This window comes from Castor canadensis, chromosome 6 (assembly GCF_047511655.1).
Source record: "Castor canadensis chromosome 6, mCasCan1.hap1v2, whole genome shotgun sequence".
Lineage (NCBI taxonomy): Eukaryota > Metazoa > Chordata > Mammalia > Rodentia > Castoridae > Castor > Castor canadensis.
In genome coordinates this window covers 151,811,151-151,815,738 of record NC_133391.1, presented here as the reverse complement: position 1 = coordinate 151,815,738, position 4,588 = coordinate 151,811,151, and the positions used below count along the sequence as shown (strand labels likewise).

At 42.0% G+C, this 4,588-nt stretch overlaps 1 pseudogene; it reads right to left on the bottom strand.

Moving 5' to 3' along the window:
• Window positions 1-3,379: 3,379 nt before the first annotated feature.
• On the bottom strand, window positions 3,380-3,783 carry LOC109703394 (transmembrane protein 203-like; annotated as a pseudogene).
• Between the last annotated feature and the right edge of the window lie 805 nt (window positions 3,784-4,588).

Below are 4,588 nucleotides of genomic sequence, written 5' to 3'. Positions count from 1 at the left end.
CATCACAATTAACCATTCTGCTCCATATGATCACAAATTGTACTGTTTTGTCTTGGTTGTGTGGTTTTAGATTCCTCAAGTACCAGAAATCATGCAGTGATCATCACTCTGTGCCTGACTTGTTTCACCTGGTATATAAAACTTTGGGTTCATCAAATGGGTCAATCTACTGATACAATTTTTCAAAATTGAGTTTTGGAACAATCTTGATTTTCATTTTTTAATTTTGTTTTTATTATCGTTGTACTAGAGGTACATTGTGACATTTACAAAAGTTCTTGCAATACATTATGGCCGAATTCACTCCGTCCACCATTCTCCTTTTATCTCATTCCTGGGACAGTTTCAACAGGTCTGATTTTTCCATTTTCAAACATGAGTACACAGTATTTTCACCACTTTCACCCTACTACACCTATCCTTATTTGATACCCCCTCCCACTGGTAGCAACCCCCAGACAGGACCTGTCTTCCCTTCCTGTTCTCTGATTTTACAAAACAACATTTTTGTTTTTTTAAGATAGTTAGGGAGTTTTCCTGAATTGGTTTACTCCCTCTATTTTTCTCCTTTCTACCTTAGTCCCCTTCTTATGATGATTTCAACAGGTTTAAAATTTTATATTCACTGTTATATAGGAATATTCATAATATTCACTTCTTAAATTCCTTCTTTTATTCTCCTTCTCTGGTAAGTGACTTCCCCTTGGCATGACCTGATTTTCATAATATTTCTTTTTTTTTTTTTCAGTTGTTTTTCCTTTGCCTTTTTTTTTAATCATTTATTCATATGTGCATACAATGTTTGGGTCATTTCTCCCTCCTCTCCCCCACCCCTTCTCTTGCCCCCCTCCACCCCCTTTCTCCCCACCCCTACCTCCTCATTTCCAAGCAGAAACTGTTCTGCCCTTATCTCTAATTTTGTTGAAGAGAGAGTATAAGCAATAATAAGGACAAAACGTTTTTGGTAGTTGAGATAAGGATAGCTATACAGGAAGATTCCTACCGTTGCTTCCATGTATAAATGTGTTACATTCTAAGTTGATTCTTCTCAAACTGACTTTTTCTTTAGTTCCTGATCCCCTTCTTCTGTTGGCCTCTGTCGCTTTAAAGTTTCTGCATTAGTTTAGTTTCTCAGCAACTAAGAGAAAGCATAGACAAGTGGGACTTCATAAAACTACAAAGCTTCTGCTCAACAAAAGAAATGGTCTCTAAACTGAAGAGACCACCCACAGAGTTGGAGAAAATATTTGCCACCTACACATCAGACAAAGGACTGATAACCAGAATATATAGGGAACTCAAAAAACTAAACTCTCCTAAAATTAATGAACCAATAAAGAAATGGGCAAGTGAACTAAACAGAACTTTTCTCAAAAGAAGAAATTCAAATGGCCAAAAAACACATGAAAAAATGCTCACTATCTCTAGCCATATTTCTTGTATTTGTATTGTGCCTACATTACACAGATGAAAAGAGATATGTGGCCTTTGAATTTCTGGACCTGGCTAACTTCACTTAAGATGGTGCTCTCAGTTATAGCTGTTTACCTACAAAGACAAAATTTCATTCTTCTTTATGGCTGAATAAAATTCCATTATATATAAATACCACCATTCATCAGTTGTCAGAAATTTTGACTGTGTCTATAGTCTAACTAGACAATGTTGCAATAAACATGAGTGTGCAAGTGCCTTTATTATAATCTAACCTACATTCTACTGGGAATATCTCCAGGAATGATTTGCAGGATCCTATGGAAGTTCAATTTTTAGTTTATTGAGGACCTTAATAGTGTTTTCCATTGTGGTTGTATTAATTTACATTCCCACCAATAGTGTATGAGTTTTCTTTTTCCCCACATCCTCACCAATGTTTGTTGTTTTGGCGTTCTTAATGATAGCTATTCTAAGAGGAATGAGGTGGAATCGTTTTTTTTTTTTTTTCCACGATAACTTTCTCTTATTTTATTTTCATCTCAGCAAATGTTTTCATTTGACACCTAACTGGCATCAAACCAAAGACCTCAGGTCAACAAACCTGGGATCTCACAGCCAGCGTGAGGTGGTCCCTTGACCTGACTGGGAGCGACTGGAGGTTGAGAAAAAAGACACAAAGACAGACATACAGAAAAGCTTGGGACCAGGTGGGTCCAGCACTCCTGATGAGAGATGCCTGCAACCCCGTCCACCTCCAAGCACATTTATTTATACAGTAAGTGTGGGAAAGGATGGTGAAGTGCAGATCCGGTTCTCATGGGTCCGGTTGCATAGGAAGCAGGAACAGCGCAGCTGTGGCATGTTATTTACTACAGACTATCCCGACTACATCAACATGTCCTATTTTCCCTGCAAGGCAGCTTTGCTGAACCTTGCCTCCCCTTGGCTGGGTCCTTGCCTATCAGCCAAAGGGCCTTTTGACAGAGCTGTGCTCATGCCAAGGTCTATCCCCACTGCCTCAGTCTCCCTACTTGCAAGGCAGCCTTGCTGAACCTTGCTCATCTTTGTGCTGGGGTCTTGCCTCCTCAGCAAAGGGCTTTGACAAGGCCTTGCTCATGTCAAGGTTTCTTCTCAGTCTATTTAGTTACTGGTTTCCCACACTGGGATGTTCAAAGCCTCCCTTTGTAGGTCTCCATGCCCATGGCCATCAAAGCACCTGTTTCTGTCTTTTGTCCCTTAGTGAGGCCTAAATCTGTCTCAGGTGCACTAATGGTGCCTGTCATACGGTTGTAGAAAAGCTGGAGAAACTACAGTATGCTAGGATAGGAAGTCAAGCAATGCCTTGACACCAGAGTTCTTTTATTAGGTGACAGATATTCAAATTGCTTTCTAATCATGCTCTTTTCCAACATTCATCTGTCCCTACCTTTCTGGAATAAAGAAAGGGTCATTCGCACCCATGGCCTAGGAGAATAGATAAAAACAACCTTATATTTTCGTATCTCAACCATACAAAGAAGTCTAGCCTGGATGGATGGATCAATAAGCTCTTAGGGCAATGCTTCCGGCTACACAAAAAAATCCTGAACCGGTCTCTACCGACTTTATAAAGTACAACATATACAAGATCCATGGGTAATACTCAGAGCCCATTGGGATATTTTACTAAAACTGTTTCCAATGTCAGAGTTCAGAGCTGTCTGGCCCGAGGGCCTCAGAATCTCAATTCAGGATTAGCTACTCAAAGAATGGATAACCGCAAATACATTTCAAGGATCAAGGCTGCTCTTTCAGGCCCTACTGAGGAAACATCCCAGACATGACTGGCATAGAGAAAGCTGGGCACTCAGCTGAGCACAATAGGCACCCCCTTCAGATGGACCCCCTTCAAATGAGCTGGAGGTCTGGCTCATCAGCTCTCCAGCAGTGCACCTGAGCAAGGCTAGTTGAGGTGACAGGCGCGGATAATGAGCAGCTGCAGGAGAATGAAGACCAGAGACCTGATCAGGCCGAACCAGGGCTCTTGAGTCTACTCCACCAGCTTCTGGCACAGCAGCATCTCAAAGACGAACATGAGGCTAAGTACTGTGAGAACCCAGCAAAGGCGCACAGCCAGAGGCTTGTCCTCGTCGTGGAATAGGCATAAGGACGATGGCTAATAAAGTAGGTGCTGAGCCAGTCAGCCACAAAGAAGGGTATGAACACGTTCCACCAGGAGAGGCGAGGAGTCAGGTCGTCCACTCACAGTGCCAGCAGCACGGAGAACACCAGCAGGGCTAACAGGTGCACGATCACGAAGGTGGCGAAGCCCAGCCACTGCACCAGTTCTTGCAGCAAGAAGAGCATCAAGCCGGTGGAGCGCGGGCCGCCTGCTCACCCTCTGTCCACAAATCTGGCCAGTGCCTGCCCTGGCCACCAGAGAGCGCTGCCTCGCTCCTCATAACCTACCCCCCCCCCTTCCCCGGCTCCCAGCCTCCTGAGGTGGAATCTTAAAGTTACTTTGATTTGCATTTCCTTTAAGGCCAGGGATGTTGACCATTTCTTCATCTGTTCTTCAGCCATTTTGAAAAAGCTCTGATCAGTTCATTTACCCATTTCTTCATTGGGGCACTGATTTTTGGAGGAGTTTAGTTTTTTGACTTCCCTGTATATTCTGATTATTAAGCCATTGTCGGATATATAGCTGGCAAAGATTTTCTCTCATTCTGTGGACTTCTTCTTCAATCCATCCTCATGTATTGGAGGAATCAATATTATCAATATTACGAAAATGGCTGGCTATATCATCAAAAGCAATATACGTGTTCAATGCACTTGTTATCAAAATTCCATTGACATATGTCACAGATATTGGAAATCCAATCCTAAAGTTCATTTGGAAGAACAAAAACTGTAGATAGCCAAGGCAATGTTGAACAAAAAGAGCAATGCTAAAGATATCACAATATCTGAATTCAAACTACACTATAGAGCCACAACAACAAAACGGCACAAAAATATGTGTGAAGACGGTGTAACAAAATAGAAGATCCAGATACAAACTCATGCAGCTACACCCACCTGAGTTTTTACAAAGGCAACCAAAACCTATGATGGAGAGAAGACAGCCTCCTCAGTAAATGTTGCTGAGGAAACTGGATATCTGCCTGCA